Source organism: Diabrotica undecimpunctata, chromosome 2 (assembly GCF_040954645.1).
Source record: "Diabrotica undecimpunctata isolate CICGRU chromosome 2, icDiaUnde3, whole genome shotgun sequence".
NCBI lineage: Eukaryota > Metazoa > Arthropoda > Insecta > Coleoptera > Chrysomelidae > Diabrotica > Diabrotica undecimpunctata.
Window position 1 is genome coordinate 93987060 of NC_092804.1, and position 21302 is coordinate 94008361.

Below are 21302 nucleotides of genomic sequence, written 5' to 3' on the forward strand. Positions count from 1 at the left end.
TTTCAGATCGAGTGTGGAAAACCAACAAGAACCAGAAAGTGTATCCAAGGTATCGTCTATTCTGGACAAAGGTTACCGCATTGAGCTGTCGGTAGTCAATACAAAAACGTGTTGAACCATCTTTCTTCTTTACTAGCACTACTGGTGATGTCCATGGACTGTTTGATGGTTCAATTACCCCTTGTTTGTTCATATCTTTGATGATGTCTTCGGCTTCATCTCTTTTCGCAAATGGAAGTCGTCTAGGTTGTTGTCTGATTGGCTGAGCGTCTCCGGTATTAATTTTATGCTTTACTATGCTTGTTTTGCCATTATCCTTCTTATCCATGGCAAAAACATCTTGAAATTCTATCAGCATAGACTTCACTTTTTTAGTTCGTTCATCATCAAGATCTTGGCACGTTTTAATAATCGTCTCAACAAGCTCCTTTGGATACTTAGATTTCGACGGTTTTTTATTAGTATTCATGGAACAAATCGAAGCCACGGGAACACACTGTCCGATCAAAGTTCTTTTACTTAACTTAATAGCAGTTCCCTTTAAATTCATAACTCTTACAGGAACGACATCTCGAATTCTCACCAAAGTTTTTGCCGTTAGAAACTCAGAATTATTCACATCTTCGACCATCCTTAAACTTCCCTCTCGGCAGTAACCATCAGGTCTGGTCATCAAAAGTTTCTCACTATTACCGGGTATTGTTACGTCACAAGTAGTTATTAAGCTGATAACATCTTCTTTGTTTTCATGAAACGGCAACTCTTCACCACTGATCTCGAAAAGTCCATCTTTGACATTCAATACAACCCCAACTTTCCTTAGTAAATCCATCCCCAATATGAACTCGTCGGAGATATCTGCAATTAATACTCTATGTTTCACTGTGGTCTGGCCAATGGATACTGACATTTTAGCCTCGCCATATGTATTAATTATCTCACCAGTTGCTGTTCTAAGCTTTACTGGTGCAGGCGATAATTTAAGATGGCCTCGTACTACTTCTGGCCGTACAATAGTTCTCGTTGCACCTGTATCTACCAAAAACGATGTACATTTATTATTGATACGACCCTCGATGTACAAGCTATGAATTCCACCTGAGGACGTTATGTTCACAGTTGCTATGGAGGCTGTGTTTCTCGAGGTCGGCAGTTGCCCCTTGGTGTCGACCCGTTATAGTTTTCCGACTGTTGTATCATTTTCTGCAATTACGGCGAATGTGACCTACGTCACCACAATTCCAACATCTGGGCTCGCGTCTCTTCCGCATCGTGTTACGAACTACTTTTCGTACCATTTCTTCCAGACGTTCATCGTTTGGTTCGTCGCCTTCTTCAATGGTTCTTACTCGATGGCTCCGTGAAGTTTGACTAGCTGTTTCATGTTCCAAGGCAATAAGCGAGCGCTTCATCTAGAACTTTCGGTCTTGCTAGTCGTAAAGCTTTCTGTAATTCACTTTCTTTTAACCCATTGACGAAGGTATCTACAGCAATTTCTTCCAAAATGTTGTCTGGTACCTACGGATAAGCCAACCGCACTATACGAGCAACATCTGCTTCAAACTCTTGCAAATTTTCACTTGCTCGTTGAATTTTACTTCTTAGTTGCGCCTTGTAGACTTGTTGTAGATGGGCATCTCCATAACGTTTGTCTAGTCGAGTGAACAAGGTCTGGTAACATTTTTCTTGACCCTTAGGAATTGACCTTAGGATATCCGCAGCATCACCTCGTAAAGCAGCTGTCAAGGAAACAGCTTTTTCTTGTTCTGTCCAATGATTGGCTGTCGCAATAGCTTCAAATTGTCTAAGGTGGCAATTTGAATCTCATATTATGTGTCGTTTCGTCTCTATGTGATTCTTTTTTCACTACCGAATCTAAGGTTACTGTATTAACTGGTGGTAGCACTTTTGTATTGGTTATCATGCTCTCTAACTGTTTGATCTTCTCTTCTACTTTGTCAAATGTTTTAGAAACTTCTTCAAATTTTTCATTGTTCTTTTTAGAAGTTTCTTCCATCATTTGAGAAACATTTTCAAATTTCTCGTCGAATCTCCGAGATACATTTTCGAATTTCTCATCGAATCTTTTGGAAACGTTCTCTAATTTATCATCATTTTTTTAGAAGATTCTTCAATTTTTTTAGAAGTTTCTTCAATAATCATTTGCGACACATTTTTTATTTTCGTTAAAACTGCTTCTCCTGCTGACTGGAACTGGAATGTGTCTGGGTCTTCGCCATTCTTGTTGAAAACAGTCTTCAGTCGTTCTTGTAGTATCTTCTTGGACCCGCTGCAGTCTTCATCACGTTCTTCCAGTTGCTCAAGCAACTGTTTTACTGAAAGTTGTACTAGCAGCATCTTTGGTCAGGCACACACGTACTTTTTAAATGTTCTTTCGTACAAAGATCACTACCGATCTACGCGGATGTTCCCGACGAACAATACTTTTCAAAAGTCTTTTTCAAAAGTCACTGCTGAATTTATTTTTTTTACCCCACACCTGACACCAACTGTAGCGAGATTAAATAAAACGAGCGGTTCGAATTTATATAAATATATTTATTTATAGTTTACAGTTCGGTACTCTCTTATCAACTCAACTATAGTTCTAACATTGTTACCTATATATACCAAAAGTATTATGTTCGAGAATATTCTGGCGTAGTCCCACCTCTAATTCGCCTACGTGACCGGTTATTCTCTCTCGCACTCGATACATCGCGAAGCTTTTTGAAGAGTATTAGAGATGCAATGCAACCGTTACCTGGGCCATGCCGAAAGCATGTTCGTAACACTATATTTAGTCGGGGACTGAAAATTGCTACACCTTCAGTCAATACCATTGGGCCAGTGGATTTGTTGTCAGATCAATACTCCGACAGAACTCTGGTTTCTTAAGCAAGCAAGCAAGCAATTTGATTAAACCTAGCCTGTGAGAAATGTTCACCTCTAAGAATTACGTTCGGGTGTAACAATTCATTGGAGCGAGGCAGGCCCGGATGCTCCTGTGAACGAGTTGTCGTCGGCCGCGCGCATGACATCACGTTCAGAGTACGGGCAGGCGAGAAATAGAGAAACCAATATAAATACCAGTTTTTCTTATTTTATTCAAATTACAAAAGAAAAAAATCTGAACTCTACACAGAAGTATATGTACCTAAATACAACTTTTTGTCCAAGGAATTTCAAAATATTTGCCTACAAATTAAAATTAAAAAAATTCAGAAGCAATAGACCAAATAAATTTGTATAAATAACTCAAAATCTAAACAATTAATCACAAAATATGTTCGACCATTATTTTAAATATTAAGTTAACTTTGAATAGATAGAACTATCAGAACTAAATATGTGTGGTTTTCGATTAAAAGTTTGTATAACTAAAAGTTCTACTCCTATACTTATTACTAAGACAAATATACTAATAAAATATGCGCATGAATATGCATGTTTATTTAGAAAATATGCATGTAGCTAATAATTAAAAAAATATAAATAACTCAGAAAGTAGTGTCCGTTTTGTTTACAAAAATATTTACAATATCTTTATATTTTATAGTAATTAACATTTATTTATTTTACACACTAAGTTTAGGTAGGGAATCACAAATTTAAGTATTTTAACAAATATATAATATTACTTTGAATTATGCGAACAATAAACTATTAAATGCTGTCCAAATTTTTTTAACAAAAACGTATGGCTTCTGAGTACATATATTTGTAAATGAAAGAACTTCTTTATACATCAACACTGATATTATAACAAGGGCATTTTCCAAATGAACGATAATATTTTGTTTTAATTACTATTTAAATGGGATTAAGCCACAATTAAAGGTTAAAATACGTTTATTGACGTTTCAATTTCCACTTCGGAAATCGTTTTCAAAATACAAACATTAGTGTAATGTTTGTATTTTGTTTCCCACAGTTTGGGGATCTTGCGTTTAGGTCTCCTATTATTATTGAGGGTTCGTCGTTTAAGAACGTATTTAGAACTTCTTTGATCAGTGGAACTTGTGGTCTCACGTAGGCGGAGGTAATTCTGACTTCTCCTTGCCTCATTTGTACTCTTATTGTTGTTGCTTGCATAGTGTTTAATTGCGGTGTTAATATTCTGATGTGACCTATGCCTTTTTTCACTAGTATTGCTGTGCCACCTGATCTTGCTGTGTTATCGTTCCTATAGATATCGTATCCTGGAAACTTAATATTTATGTTGTTTGTGAGTTTTGTTTCTTGTATGGCTACGGCATCCATTTAGTATCTATTGACCAGTTCATCCAGTATATTCTGGTTGGTCTTTAGGTCTCCTGGGTTTAGGAGCCTATCCTCAAGTATCCCCTATTTTATTGTACTAGTTAAGTGCTAGCTTAATGTCTGCTATCGCCTCGTTGACGACCCTAGTAAGTAGTTCTTTTACAGAGTTTACTAGGCCATCTCGATGTTGTCTTGAAATGAGAATAGTATTCTCATTTTCTTGGGCTTTTGCTGCTTGCGCGTAGGAAAGTCCGCTGGGAGTGATTTGCGGCCTTCTTTACGTCGTTGTTTTCTGTCCTGTTTGGGGTTGTTGTTGGCACCCCAAGTTGGACATCTTGGACATCCTCTGAAGTTTGCGGGGTGTTCCCCTTGACAATTTGCGCATTTTGCCTTTTGTTCCTTAGGCATTTGGCAGCTTCTACTCTGATGTTCTTCTCCGCACCTTACACATCGAGGTGCTTTGAAGCACGCTCTCTGTGCATGATGGTAGCCCTGGCAGTTGAAACACTGTGTGGGCCCTGTTACTTTTCTGAGGTCCTCTATTAAAACTTTAATGTGCATCATGTTGGTGATGCGCTTAAGTCTCTCGATGTCCTCCCTCTCTACCGTCATGACAAACATGGGTAGGTGTCTTCTATCACTTTTTCTTGAAGTAATATTCTTAATCGATATGACTTCGATGTTGTATTCATCTCCGATTGCCTCGAACATCTCTGTCGTGTTCGTTGTGGGAGGTAGCCCTCTTAATATGATCCTTGGCTTGATATCTTCCTCAAGCGGGAACGCTATCCATTGGATTGGTGTATTTTCATTGAAGTTTTCAATGATTTTGATTATCTTTCGATAGTCCTCTGGGCTTTTTGTCTGTATTAGTTGCTCTCTGCCACTTCTAAACAATTTATTTGCCGTTAGGATGTTCTGTTTCTGGGCAATATTTAATATTGCTCCGGTGTAGCTGACGCTCTGTAATTTAATTACAAGCGGTTTTGGTGACCAAGTTGTTTTTTTGGTTACTTCTTCAGTTTCCATTTGTGACGGAGACGGAGGGCGTCGATCGATCTGCGCATCACCTTCCTGCTGCTGCTTTGCGAGCATGAGCGGAGGGAAATCTTCTTTTTTTGATTTTTGTTTTTCAGCGGCTTTTGGCTTTTCTTCTATTTGGGATTTTTTAGGGATAGTTCCCGTGGCTTTTGTCTTTTCTTCCGTTTGGGATTTTTTGGGGATTGCTCCCGTGGCTTTTGTCTTCTTATTGTTGGCCTGAGTTTTCAGGTTTTCTTCTGTTTTCTTCTTTGTGGCATGGTTTTCCAGGTTATCCTCTATTTTCTTGAGTTTCCCCTCGTTTAATTGATTGAACATTTGGTCCATATGTTCCAGGATTGACCTCTGTGAGGCAACCATTGTATCCTGAAGTTGTTCTATCTTTTTACGTAGTGCCGTTATTTTGGCGTCCTTTTCCTTAAGTAGTATCTTCAGTGCCTGTAGCTCAGATATTTCGTCCTCGCTACTCCTTTGTCTCGATCTTTTGATTGTTGGCCTTTTTGGGGTGTCGTCATCGGTTGTGTTCGGTTCTGTTTTGCGGTTTTCCTCCGTGAGGTCTTTCGTTCTCTAATTTTTGTTTTTGGGACGTTTGTCCCAAAGTCCCCGTCGTTGATGTTATCGTCGTCTATCAGCAGCTCCTTGAAAATTTCATAGTTTCCGTTATCGTCGTCTATTGGGGGCAGCGCATCATAGATGTTGCAGTGAAATTTCCTCTCACTGCAACCATAGGGGCTGTGGTTGCAGCTGTGGTCGGTTTGGCGGGGATCGAGAGCGATCCATGTTTTTGGGGCGGATATCCTATTTTTGGACGAAAGCTTTTTTGTTGACCGTCTGGCCCGTTGCCAGCACGGCTTCTGGGTGCCACCCAGTGACCTCACACTTGGTTGTTCACGCTCTAGGCAGAACTAGAGCGGTATTCTCTTGCTTTTCTCACCTCCCTAACCTTGGGGCCGTGTCTGTCAGATATAGGTTTCTAAAAAACTATATCTCAGTGTCTTCCCAAGCGGTGGCACAGGGAGTATCCCAACGGGCTAAAAGCCCGTATGCTTCTTCATTTTCCTACGCCTCAATTACACTTACTCTGGTTTCTCTTGCGCCGGCTGCTCTTTTATACGGTCGAAAGCCTTTGATCTCCTCTAGCGCACATCGATGTAGGAGGGACTTCTGATGGGGCTGGGTGTGTACGAAGCGCTGTCGGTATCGAGGCGATGCAGATCGTTACAAGTGTTCACGAGAAATGTGATATACTTTAAGTTCTTTAATATATTTTTGCAATTTATAATTTTCTTAAATTATCTTTAAAATGTAAATTTTCGTTGTCGATTAACAGTTGTATTATTTTTGTAACGTATTTCTGTTGTTTTTAGTTATTTTAAAAAATAGAAATTTTACAGTTTTATTATGTATGTTTGTATCATAGTATGAACATTAATTCTGTTGTCTACAATGTTCTAATAAGTAGTACACGGTAGTTTCAGTAGATTTCTAAAACTAAAACTTCACACTTATGTACGTCTTAAAACGTTTTAAAATATTTTTGGTGTGACAAAACAAAAGCATTTTAATAAAACATCATACGTTCCAGAATCCCGATGCGTTAGAATTGGGCCGCATTCTAGTTATTTAATATTTAGATTTTTTATTAGAAATATTTTCACATTAGTTTATCTACAACGTTATTACCTATTTTCTTATTTATTTATTCACTTAATTATATAACATTTAATATAGTTCTAAAGCTATTTTCTTGTGGCATTTGTATATTGTCTATTATATTTAATGGGAATAAACCACAACTCGAAAATTTTCGAGGTGGAATACCGTAATTTATGGGAATTTACATGCAATTATAATAAAAATACAAAAGATTGTGTGATTGTGTTTACCCGATAATTTGAACGTATTTATAAATTATTTTTTGGTCGAAATAATCACTTCTAATATATATATATATATATATATATATATATATATATATATATATATATATATATATATACTCACATATATATACACATACACATATTTAACCATATATGAGCTAAATATCTATTTTTGCTTCTAAAACAAACTTTAATAAAAGGTTGTATATTTCTTTCTATTGTTGTGCTAATAAAGTAGGAATGTTAGTTGGTAGACTTTTTCAGTTCTTGGTACAGCATAAGTGTATGTGCAGTATATTTTTGACACTCTAAGAAAACGTGATTTATATCGGCTAGGTTTTTCTGGACAGTGAGGTCAACACGGAGAATCTAAGATACCAATCCTAAACAAATGTGCTGGAAAGCGACCATGATTAAGTTTTAAACGTGATATAATTGATGACTTATATATATTATAATCCCACGAATTGATGTAAGGAATGTTGTGTGTGTGTGTGTGTGTGTGTGTGTGTGTGTGTGTGTGTGTGTGTGTGTGTGTGTGTGTGTGTGTGTGTGTGTGTGTGTGTGTGTGTGTGTGTGTGTGTGTGTGTGTGTGTGTGTGTGTGTGTGTGTGTGTGTGTGTGTGTGTGTGTGTGTGTGTGTGTGTGTGTGTGTGTGTGTGTGTGTGTGTGTGTGTGTGTGTGTGTGTGTGTGTGTGTGTGTGTGTGTGTGTGTGTGTGTGTGTGTGTGTGTGTGTGTGTGTGTGTGTGTGTGTGTGTGTGTGTGTGTGTGTGTGTGTGTGTGTGTGTGTGTGTGTGTGTGTGTGTGTGTGTGTGTGTGTGTGTGTGTGTGTGTGTGTGTGTGTGTGTGTGTGTGTGTGTGTGTGTGTGTGTGTGTGTGTGTGTGTGTGTGTGTGTGTGTGTGTGTGTGTGTGTGTGTGTGTGTGTGTGTGTGTGTGTGTGTGTGTGTGTGTGTGTGTGTGTGTGTGTGTGTGTGTGTGTGTGTGTGTGTGTGTGTGTGTGTGTGTGTGTGTGTGTGTGTGTGTGTGTGTGTGTGTGTGTGTGTGTGTGTGTGTGTGTGTGTGTGTGTGTGTGTGTGTGTGTGTGTGTGTGTGTGTGTGTGTGTGTGTGTGTGTGTGTGTGTGTGTGTGTGTGTGTGTGTGTGTGTGTGTGTGTGTGTGTGTGTGTGTGTGTGTGTGTGTGTGTGTGTGTGTGTGTGTGTGTGTGTGTGTGTGTGTGTGTGTGTGTGTGTGTGTGTGTGTGTGTGTGTGTGTGTGTGTGTGTGTGTGTGTGTGTGTGTGTGTGTGTGTGTGTGTGTGTGTGTGTGTGTGTGTGTGTGTGTGTGTGTGTGTGTGTGTGTGTGTGTGTGTGTGTGTGTGTGTGTGTGTGTGTGTGTGTGTGTGTGTGTGTGTGTGTGTGTGTGTGTGTGTGTGTGTGTGTGTGTGTGTGTGTGTGTGTGTGTGTGTGTGTGTGTGTGTGTGTGTGTGTGTGTGTGTGTGTGTGTGTGTGTGTGTGTGTGTGTGTGTGTGTGTGTGTGTGTGTGTGTGTGTGTGTGTGTGTGTGTGTGTGTGTGTGTGTGTGTGTGTGTGTGTGTGTGTGTGTGTGTGTGTGTGTGTGTGTGTGTGTGTGTGTGTGTGTGTGTGTGTGTGTGTGTGTGTGTGTGTGTGTGTGTGTGTGTGTGTGTGTGTGTGTGTGTGTGTGTGTGTGTGTGTGTGTGTGTGTGTGTGTGTGTGTGTGTGTGTGTGTGTGTGTGTGTGTGTGTGTGTGTGTGTGTGTGTGTGTGTGTGTGTGTGTGTGTGTGTGTGTGTGTGTGTGTGTGTGTGTGTGTGTGTGTGTGTGTGTGTGTGTGTGTGTGTGTGTGTGTGTGTGTGTGTGTGTGTGTGTGTGTGTGTGTGTGTGTGTGTGTGTGTGTGTGTGTGTGTGTGTGTGTGTGTGTGTGTGTGTGTGTGTGTGTGTGTGTGTGTGTGTGTGTGTGTGTGTGTGTGTGTGTGTGTGTGTGTGTGTGTGTGTGTGTGTGTGTGTGTGTGTGTGTGTGTGTGTGTGTGTGTGTGTGTGTGTGTGTGTGTGTGTGTGTGTGTGTGTGTGTGTGTGTGTGTGTGTGTGTGTGTGTGTGTGTGTGTGTGTGTGTGTGTGTGTGTGTGTGTGTGTGTGTGTGTGTGTGTGTGTGTGTGTGTGTGTGTGTGTGTGTGTGTGTGTGTGTGTGTGTGTGTGTGTGTGTGTGTGTGTGTGTGTGTGTGTGTGTGTGTGTGTGTGTGTGTGTGTGTGTGTGTGTGTGTGTGTGTGTGTGTGTGTGTGTGTGTGTGTGTGTGTGTGTGTGTGTGTGTGTGTGTGTGTGTGTGTGTGTGTGTGTGTGTGTGTGTGTGTGTGTGTGTGTGTGTGTGTGTGTGTGTGTGTGTGTGTGTGTGTGTGTGTGTGTGTGTGTGTGTGTGTGTGTGTGTGTGTGTGTGTGTGTGTGTGTGTGTGTGTGTGTGTGTGTGTGTGTGTGTGTGTGTGTGTGTGTGTGTGTGTGTGTGTGTGTGTGTGTGTGTGTGTGTGTGTGTGTGTGTGTGTGTGTGTGTGTGTGTGTGTGTGTGTGTGTGTGTGTGTGTGTGTGTGTGTGTGTGTGTGTGTGTGTGTGTGTGTGTGTGTGTGTGTGTGTGTGTGTGTGTGTGTGTGTGTGTGTGTGTGTGTGTGTGTGTGTGTGTGTGTGTGTGTGTGTGTGTGTGTGTGTGTGTGTGTGTGTGTGTGTGTGTGTGTGTGTGTGTGTGTGTGTGTGTGTGTGTGTGTGTGTGTGTGTGTGTGTGTGTGTGTGTGTGTGTGTGTGTGTGTGTGTGTGTGTGTGTGTGTGTGTGTGTGTGTGTGTGTGTGTGTGTGTGTGTGTGTGTGTGTGTGTGTGTGTGTGTGTGTGTGTGTGTGTGTGTGTGTGTGTGTGTGTGTGTGTGTGTGTGTGTGTGTGTGTGTGTGTGTGTGTGTGTGTGTGTGTGTGTGTGTGTGTGTGTGTGTGTGTGTGTGTGTGTGTGTGTGTGTGTGTGTGTGTGTGTGTGTGTGTGTGTGTGTGTGTGTGTGTGTGTGTGTGTGTGTGTGTGTGTGTGTGTGTGTGTGTGTGTGTGTGTGTGTGTGTGTGTGTGTGTGTGTGTGTGTGTGTGTGTGTGTGTGTGTGTGTGTGTGTGTGTGTGTGTGTGTGTGTGTGTGTGTGTGTGTGTGGATAGTGGATGGCATTAGAACTTGTCTATTTTTTGTCTAATTTTAGAATAGTATTTGAAAGTAGTATTTGTTAGAAAGTAGTTAGAAGTATTTGAAATACTTCAATGTCAGTTTTCATTTGCGAAATCTTTTAAATTCTGTGAGTGTTTTAAAATGTATTTGTACGCCATTTTTTGTAATGTTTAAATTGTTTTTAGTTTACTCCTGAGGAAGCTTTTAAATAAATGGCGAAATATTGAGTAATTTAGAAAAAAGAAAGATTTTTATTATAGACCACTTTACCCGATAATTTGAACGTATTTATAAATTATTTTTTGGTCGAAATAATCACTTCTAATATATATATATATATATATATATATATATATATATATATATATATATATATATATATATACTCACATATATATACACATACACATATTTAACCATATATGAGCTAAATATCTATTTTTGCTTCTAAAACAAACTTTAATAAAAGGTTGTATATTTCTTTCTATTGTTGTGCTAATAAAGTAGGAATGTTAGTTGGTAGACTTTTTCAGTTCTTGGTACAGCATAAGTGTATGTGCAGTATATTTTTGACACTCTAAGAAAACGTGATTTATATCGGCTAGGTTTTTCTGGACAGTGAGGTCAACACGGAGAATCTAAGATACCAATCCTAAACAAATGTGCTGGAAAGCGACCATGATTAAGTTTTAAACGTGATATAATTGATGACTTATATATATTATAATCCCACGAATTGATGTAAGGAATGTTCGTTGGTAAAACCGGTTGAAGTAGAGGTTCTCTGATGTAGTTGAAAATTTACTGTACTGAGTTTTTCATCTAATCCTCACATCAGCCTTATATAAATTAATAAGATCTGATGGGGTGCACATGTTTACTTTCAATTCTGAGTCAAGTGCATTTTTAGCTGCGAGATCAACTGCTTTATTTCCAGTTATCCCTGAATGACCTCTAACCCAGACTAACGTAACTCGTACACCATACTCCTGCAGATTATATAGACTATTTTTTATAGATAGAAGAATATTTTTGTTATAATGATTAAAAGTATGGCTTTTAATGGCGTGCAAAACTGAGAGAGAGTCTGTTACAATTACCACAGATAAAGGTAAATTCATCTCGCACCAATCTAAAGCTTTCCTAATAGCTATAGCTTCTGCACTAAAAATCGATAAATAATGAGGGACTTGATATTGCTCAACATGGTTAATATTAGAAATTAAAAATGCACAGCCTGTTTTAAATCTTTTTTTGATCCATCCGTATAGATGATGATTTTATTCTCTCCTAAATTACAGAATATAGATTTGAAAATTAATGTTGATAGAAATATATTATCTGGATAGTTTGGAATTATAATGGTTGGTTTAAATATTAAGGCTGCAAAATCAATTTCGTAAATAGGATATTTTTTTTGACTATGTATTAGTTCTTTATGTCTCGCAGTGTCAATAAAACCATCAGCAAGAGGGGGAGACGTTTTAATTCTCCAATATTTGTTTGTAAGATTCTGGACCGCTATATTTGATATTTTTTTGACCATAAATGTACTAAACGTCCTATACTTTATTAGCTGTTTATTAGCTAAGTACTCTCTTCGAAGGCACAAAGGCGGTTCTTGTGCTTCAGCGAGAACTGCACAATTCGGTGACATCATAATTCCTAGACTTATTTTAATTGCCTTATATTGAATTCTGTATAAGATTAATAAGTTTGATTTGCTAGTTGAGGCATAAATAGTACATCCATAATCCATTATTGAGCGGATGTATGACTTATAAAAAGTAAGAGATATTTTAACATTTCAATCCCATTTATATTTCGAAACTACACGCAGAATGTTGAGCCCTTTCTCACATTTTTGCTTTACGTGTTTTATATGGCTGGTCCATAGGAGTTTATTATCAATATAGATGCCAAGATAATTATATTCTTTCACTACTACGGGTATAGTAAAATCACCTATGGTATACAAATCGGGTGTTTTAAGTCTGTGCCTAGTAAGACACATAACCGCTGTCTTTTGCTGTGAAACACTAAAACCCATAGTATGTAACCAATCACGCATGCAGCAAAAAATATACTCTAAATCTGTAATACATCGTTCATATGAACTATGGATAGTATAGAAACAAATATCATCCGCGTACTGTATAACTTTTATAGTGTCATCCATCAAACTATGCAGCTCTGCTGTGTATACATAAAATAAAAGTGGACCCAATATTGATCCCTGCGGCAAACCGTTATATACTGTTCTTGGCCCGTGGAGTACATTTTTGTGGTCACGAATATAAATTTTTCTGTTTAGAAACAAATTTATTAAGTTATTTGATACCTGTTTGCTGATACCCATTCTACACAATTTTGTTTTTAAAATACTCAAATCAACCACATCATATGCACCTTTTAGGTCCACAAATAGGCATAACATGTACTTGTTATCAGATAAGCATATTTGTGCATCTGTAACCATATGGGTCAATGCATCTATATGTTGCCGAGAGGGGGCATTTGGGCCTGTAGGACCCATCGCCGGCTCTTCGGGCTTTTTCCTATCCCCGGAATTGGATCGGGTATTCACCATCTTTGGTTTGTCGCTGGTAGAAAGGTTAAATGCTACCGCTGTTATAAATAACAGTTCCAGTGACAAATATCTGTTATAGGTAACGGTTCCAAGGAACAGTTACAAAGTAACAGAGCAAAAATGGAAAACAGATGGGTAAAAATGATCTAAGTATTCCTTGACTTACGGAAGGAATAACTTAGTAAACAATTAAATTAAATGGTATAAAAATATAATGCAAAGAAAAAAATGTTTCTAAGTGTTTCTTGACTTACGGAAGAAACAACTTAGGACAGAAATATAGATAAATGAAATATGTAAATGTGAGAGTAAAATATGGAAATATTTCTAAGTGTTTCTTAACTTACGGAAGAAACGACTTAGAGTGGAAAAATAAAATACTCAAAATATAAAACGAGAAATGCAAAAAAAAATGAAACAGATTATAGAAATATGTCTAAGTGTTTCTTGACTTACGGGAGAAACAACTTAGAATAGAAAATAAACAAGAGAATCAAATAAATGCACAAATATTTATAAGTGTTTCTTGACTTACGGAAGAAACGACTTATAAAAGAAAATAAGAAAAATCAAATATAGAAAAGATGTGAAAATATTGCTAAGTGTTTCTTGACTTACGGAAGAAACAACTTAGCATAAAAGAGAAAATGAAAGAAACAAATGTATTAAGTATTTTCTTAACTTAAGAAAGAAAATATCTTCGATAAAATATCGGAAATAATAATGCAACAATGATTATGAAAATATTTCTAAGAGTTCTTTGACTTACCGGAAAAGAACGGCTTAGACAAACAATTAAAATAACAAGTCAAATATTCAGAGAAATATTTCTAAGAGTTCTTTGACTTACCGGAAAGAACTACTTAGACAAAGTACAAATCAAAATATAAAATAGAAAAAGCAAGATAAATATTTCTAAGTGTTCTTAACTTACGGAAGAACAACTTAGACACAAAATACAAGAAAAATAAACAATCAAAATAACCAATTAAAATATCAAACAATCAGTATATGAACAAATATAGATCAAAATAATATTCTAACCTGAAAAGGTCTGAATATACAATAATGCTAAAATAAAAAATGGTATATAAGAAATCAGAAATAAAACAATAACTTAGTAGGAACAATAATAGCACCGACTAGGTCTACAGTAGAAGAGGCAAGCTCGACTGACCGATGAGAGAAAATCTACCTGCTTTTATGTAAAACAAATCCTTTGTTTTACGTAGCGAAAGTGGAATTTCCCTGCATCGAATCAATTAGAAATTTGGATTTGGCCAACCTTGGAATTCCCAAGTATTTTAACCGATATCCAAATTCCTTGATGCGTCGAGGACATCCCCCCTCCTCTGAAAGACCTAACGGTGCTAAGAAAATTTATTAAAACAATAGAAAAATACAATTTAAGAATAAAAAAAATACAATAATAAAATTTTTACCCTAAAAGAATATAATGTAAAAGACTTAAGATAAAAAAAAAAAACTAAGATATTGTACTTAAGATATTTGAACTTAATTGTATATGGTCCAGTGGGCCCAGGTGGTCCAGGTGGTCCAGGTGTGCCGGGTGGCTCGTCTGCTTCCGTCAGGGCTACTTTATTCACCCTGAGGAGGTCCTACGACGTCGTGAAGATATAAGGCTACTCAATTCACCTTGATATCTCCACGTGTCGTAATGGGACCTTATCCTTGTTCATCTTTGGCGGTCGGCTGCGCTGTGGTTCCTTCATCCCGTCCGTCCGGAGGGGTCAGGGTCCTATGGTCAGCATCGTCCACCATCGTGAACTCTTGGAGGAGATTCTCTTCAATCTCGCTCCTGGGTACGTCTTCGGAGGTTTGCTGCTCGCGTCTCCGAAGTCGTTTCTTTCTCTTGTGTGTCCGGTGACTTCTCCGGATTTCCTCTCGGAGTGGTATGTCGACCGGACCGTCGAGGATGGGGTCGGTGTCCTCCTCCTCGTCGCCGTGCTCCATTGTCTCTATCAGTAAAAGGCATTCGGCGTCTGGCATGTCATCTGCTGTCAGGCTAGGTTCTTCCTCCTCGTCGACGTCCTCCATCGTCTCTAGTAATGGAACGCCGTAGGCTTCTTCTTCTTCTTCGGGTGTGCCTGTACTGATGTCCGCTGTTTCAGTTTCTTCAGTGGTCTGCTGACGTGGACGGTTGTCTAATACTTCATTGTCCTCTTGGGTTGACTGCTCTGCTTGTTGGGATGGGGTTTGATGGAATTCCAGCTGTTGTGGTTTGGCTTGCCTTTCTGCTGGGGTCGCCCAGTAGATGGTGGTTCGGCAGGCAGTACCAGCGTGTAGACATTTTCGGGGTATGTCTACATTGGCCTCTTCCTGCTCCAACCAAGGCATCCCTAACACAACGTCGTGGTTCAAATCCTCCATAACCATGCAGTTTACAGTCGTGTCCAGAGTGTCAATGTTCATATTGACTGCAGCAGTCCCTATGGTGCGGGATGTGCTGCCCGTGCATGCCAGCTGAACCAGTCCTGGTCCTCGGTGCAAGTCCCGTCTCTGGATCAACCTTTGGTGAACGAAGTTCCCGGAGGCACCGGTGTCGACCAAAATCTTCACTTGCTGCCCGTTGATCCTTCCATAGAGTTGGGGGAGGCCTGCTGTCGAGGGTTGTACCTGAATAGGATTCAGTTGGGGCACCATCTTCACAACAGGGTTCAGTTGGCGCCCCTGTTGGCGTTTCCCTGGTTCTGAGGTAGTAGAGGTGGTGGTTGACTCATCGGTGGCATCCTGTACTGTCCACTGGGGTTCCTCCATTCGTCTATCGCCTCAGGGTGTCGTGGAGCGTTATCCTGACGTGGGGGACGGTACGGCTGTTGTTGCTGCTGCTGCTGCTGGGGTTTGCCGGTCCGGCGGATGTCAGATTCCATGTCCTGGGCGATTGTCAGAAAGTCTTCCTCGGTCCTGGGGATGTTCGCTCTCAGGCAGATCGCGATGTCGGGTCTCAGTAAGTTTACGATGGTGATACACCTTTGGTCCTCAGGGGTGTAAGGTGCGAGACGTCTGAATAAGGCTGCTTTACCGTTGATAAAGTCCTCCGTGGGTTCATCCTTCCGTTGATGTTCTCCATGAAGCTTCGACGTCAGGGTTGAAATTGCGGCAGGGTCATTGTATCTCCTTAGTAGACGGTCTCGAAATGTGGTGTATTGTAGGTCTGTGTGGGAAAACTTCTGGGCCCATTTCTTCGCGTCGCCGTGGAGTGAGTTGTCGATGAGGTAATCTATCCAATTGTCCTCGTCCACGTCGTATTTTGTCAAGAAGGTCTCGGCTTTGGTTAGAAAGCTGAGAGGGTTTTCAGTGTCCCGGCCTGAGAACTGAGGGGGCTTCATATATGAAATCCTGGGCTTCGGTGGCTCAGGATGAGGTATCTGGGGTGTGGTGCCTTGAGTGGTCGATAGGGCCGTCATCGCTTGCATAAGGGCAGAGATGAAGTCAGCTGTGGAAGGCTGGCTCGAAGACGGTCCTGGGGTCGTGGATTCGGTTTTAGTTGGTTGGGCGCCATGTTGCCGAGAGGGGGCATTTGGGCCTGTAGGACCCATCGCCGGCTCTTCGGGCTTTTTCCTATCCCCGGAATTGGATCGGGTATTCACCATCTTTGGTTTGTCGCTGGTAGAAAGGTTAAATGCTACCGCTGTTATAAATAACAGTTCCAGTGACAAATATCTGTTATAGGTAACGGTTCCAAGGAACAGTTACAAAGTAACAGAGCAAAAATGGAAAACAGATGGGTAAAAATGATCTAAGTATTCCTTGACTTACGGAAGGAATAACTTAGTAAACAATTAAATTAAATGGTATAAAAATATAATGCAAAGAAAAAAATGTTTCTAAGTGTTTCTTGACTTACGGAAGAAACAACTTAGGACAGAAATATAGATAAATGAAATATGTAAATGTGAGAGTAAAATATGGAAATATTTCTAAGTGTTTCTTAACTTACGGAAGAAACGACTTAGAGTGGAAAAATAAAATACTCAAAATATAAAACGAGAAATGCAAAAAAAAATGAAACAGATTATAGAAATATGTCTAAGTGTTTCTTGACTTACGGGAGAAACAACTTAGAATAGAAAATAAACAAGAGAATCAAATAAATGCACAAATATTTATAAGTGTTTCTTGACTTACGGAAGAAACGACTTATAAAAGAAAATAAGAAAAATCAAATATAGAAAAGATGTGAAAATATTGCTAAGTGTTTCTTGACTTACGGAAGAAACAACTTAGCATAAAAGAGAAAATGAAAGAAACAAATGTATTAAGTATTTTCTTAACTTAAGAAAGAAAATATCTTCGATAAAATATCGGAAATAATAATGCAACAATGATTATGAAAATATTTCTAAGAGTTCTTTGACTTACCGGAAAAGAACGGCTTAGACAAACAATTAAAATAACAAGTCAAATATTCAGAGAAATATTTCTAAGAGTTCTTTGACTTACCGGAAAGAACTACTTAGACAAAGTACAAATCAAAATATAAAATAGAAAAAGCAAGATAAATATTTCTAAGTGTTCTTAACTTACGGAAGAACAACTTAGACACAAAATACAAGAAAAATAAACAATCAAAATAACCAATTAAAATATCAAACAATCAGTATATGAACAAATATAGATCAAAATAATATTCTAACCTGAAAAGGTCTGAATATACAATAATGCTAAAATAAAAAATGGTATATAAGAAATCAGAAATAAAACAATAACTTAGTAGGAACAATAATAGCACCGACTAGGTCTACAGTAGAAGAGGCAAGCTCGACTGACCGATGAGAGAAAATCTACCTGCTTTTATGTAAAACAAATCCTTTGTTTTACGTAGCGAAAGTGGAATTTCCCTGCATCGAATCAATTAGAAATTTGGATTTGGCCAACCTTGGAATTCCCAAGTATTTTAACCGATATCCAAATTCCTTGATGCGTCGAGGACATATAGTACTACGGCCTCTCCGAAATCCATACTGTGTAGTGGGTAGGAGAGAATTGCTTTCAATAAAATGTTCTAGGCGAAACTTAATCATGCGTTCAAAAGTCTTGGTCAGACAAGACATTAACGATATAGGTCGATATGATGAGGGTAATTTTGGATCTTTAGATGTTTTTTTTATTAAACATATAACAATATTTTTTAAATCCTCAGCATAATCTTGTTTTACCCACCAGTTGTTAAAAATTTTTAAAATTATTTGTTTGCTGAAACTGGAAGATTGTGTAAAATTTTATATGTGAAACCATCCAAACCGGGAGACGTGCTTCTGGTTTGGTTTAATCCAAAATTAACTCTGATTAGGTAAAAGTTTTAGACATAGTATCTGAAGTAGAACAAAAATGAAAAATTTTTTGATTGTCTACATCGACATTAGAGACCGAAGGCGGGGCCAGCTGATTCAGAACATCCTCAATTAAATTTTCGTGCAATGGAGGTTTCTTTTGTTTATGATATTTGTTTCTTATAGCTTTTACACAATTCCAAATGTTTGAAAGAGGTGATTAAGAATTGAGTTGATTAAGAAAGGTTATCCAACTATTTTTTTGTTTTAACCTGAAAATGAGTTTAGCCTTTGCTGCAATATTTTGGTAATTCAGATAATTTGTAGTATTTCCTTGTCTTCTGAACAATTTAAGTGCATGGGAGCGACTTTCAGCTATATCAGAACATTCTTCGTCCCACCAATAGGGCCTTGGGACAGAAGGAATGAAAAGTTTTTTAACGGGCATGGATGCAGATGCTGGTGAAGATATAACTTCAAATAATTTTTTTGTTACTCGACAGTTATCTAAATCATTTAGAGATAAATTTGTACTGACTTCATTTTCAATAAATGCTTGAAAGGCTGACCAATCGGCACGACCGTCATTCCACTTGGTTGCCGGATTGATTTCGAAAGATATGGGAGCAATTTGAAGCTGAATCTGAATAGGGTGGTGATCAGAACCTAAAGTGTCTTGATATACGGGCCAATTTACCAAATATGCCAAAAAAAGGGGAGATAAGAGTTAAATCAACTGCAAAGTGATTACCATTGGGATTAACTCTAGTGGGCGATCCATCATTTAAAGTAATTAGTTCCAAAAAATCTAAAGCTTCTGTTAATTCCTTTCCCCCGCGATCTTCCGGAATAGGGCCCCACCTGTAATGGTGTACATTAAAATCGCCGCAAAAAATTGTACGAGAGATATCAAACTGTACCAATAAATTTAACCAATCTTTTTTTGTGGCTGCTATGTCTGAAGGTTTGTATACTGAAACGAAAGAAATATTTATATCTGGAATAAATACTGCACATACTTCAATGCCCCTTGAAAAATTTTGAATTATTTCACTTTCTTGATAGTTAATTGTTTGTAAGATAAATATACCAACTCCGCCATATCCGTCATCACGACATCTTTTAATGAAATTATATCCCTTTATATTAAAATTACTATTAGACCTAAGCCAAGTTTCGGAAAGTATGATAATATCAACATGGTTTTTATTAAGGTAATTTAACAAATTATTTTTATTAGATGTTATTGATCTACTATTCCACTGCAAACTAATTGGTTTTTAATTGTTTGTTTATTAGCCATTTTTAAAGTTTAATCAGTAAAATAGTTTTTCACTTAAATCTGATTCACTATATGTTTCCATAGCATCATTTGGATCACTTGGAACAAACGCACTTTCTACAAAGTCCCTGATATTAGATTCCATGAGAGTATTTGGTGCTAATTGAAAATTTTTTTGAAATTTATTTATGAAGGAGGTAATTAACATTATAATTTTCTCTTTATAGTCCATAAATTCTTCTCTGTAGGGGTCAGGTATAATGGGTTTAGGTTCTTGACTAGGTTTAAAAGATTTTTTTACATGCATCGTATCTGGTGTAGGAGAGGTTGGGTGTGTTCGTTTAATTGTTTTAATAGTATTCACTTTAGAAGCTGGTTTTGGTTTTTTAAAAGTAATATTAGATGATGGACTGTCGCCAGAAGTATTCGGTAAAGTTGGAAAATTGTTTAAAATAGAGAATCGGTTATTCCTAGCCACCTCCGCATATGATGGATTATTATATATATATATATATATATATATATATATATATATATATATATATATGTATATATATATATATATATATATATATATATATATATATTATATATATTCGGCTTGTTTAAAAGAAATGTTTTCAACTGACATAATTTGTTTTATCCCCTTTTGCTTTGCATATACAGGACAAATACGTGAAATTGGGGGGTGGTCGTTATTGTTATAATAAATACACAAATTATTTTCTTTACAATCCTCTTTTGTATGACTTGTATCTGTACACTTTTGGCATCTCTCATTTTTTGATTTACATTGTCTAGCTGAGTGGCCATATCTCAGACATTTGAAACACTGTACAACGGGTTGTATGTAAGGTTCAACATGAAAATTGCATAAATTTATTTGTATACATTTTGGAATTTCATTTCCTAAAAATTCTACTATTATCATTTGCCTATTTACCAAAACTACGTTTCCATCAGAGTCTATAATTTTCCTTTTCATGCGATTGACACTTGATACCTGTTTGTTTGATTTGATAGCCGTTAATAAATATTCTTCAGAAAAGAAAGTATCTACCATCCTGACAACTCCTTTTTTGTGAGTGTAGAATTTAGGTATAAATGCTATTAACTCATTTTTTAATATAACTTCGTGGTTAACTAAACTATTGGCTATTTCTAAGGTATTAAAAATAACCTTTACCCTATTAACTCCTACCGGTTTAATGTATATTACATCTTTTTTTTTTTAATTTCATCTTTAAGGAGAAAGTGCCTTATTTTAATTGGAAAAAGTCTCCCTAAATTTTTATTTTTATGTTCCACAAACACATAAAATGGACCATTATCTCCTGGTCTAAAACTGTTATTCATATCTATTTGCTGAACATACCTGCTATTATCACTATCAGTGTTTTTTTCATCGGGCGGCTTATTGCCGCCCGTTTTTTCTGACATCACTTACGCCTTAAAAAACTCTAATATGCTCTCCGTAAATATCAATACCAAAACTAACAACTAATTACACTTATATTTTACAAGAAACAATCACCAGCAAATTCACAAAACTCGAATACGTCCACCCACCTTGACTAACGAATTCGAACTGATACAAAAGATTAATATAATAGATAAGGTTCATTCGCTCAACTCGAGCATATTTTGACAGATTCATAGCTGGAAACCTACAACACAAAAGTTCCTAGCTCACAGTAGTAACAGCTTAAATAAACTTTTATTACAGACTTCTTTCATTAAAAAAAAGAATTATTATGAATAGTGGAAGTGTATACTAAA

General features: G+C 37.8%; 1 protein-coding gene across 4 annotated transcripts in view; it reads left to right on the top strand.

Moving 5' to 3' along the window:
• Pi3K92E (phosphatidylinositol 3-kinase 92E) overlaps positions 1–21302 on the top strand; it is a 747272-nt gene that overhangs the window by 372378 nt on the left and 353592 nt on the right. The gene's annotated exons all lie outside the window — the stretch shown is intronic.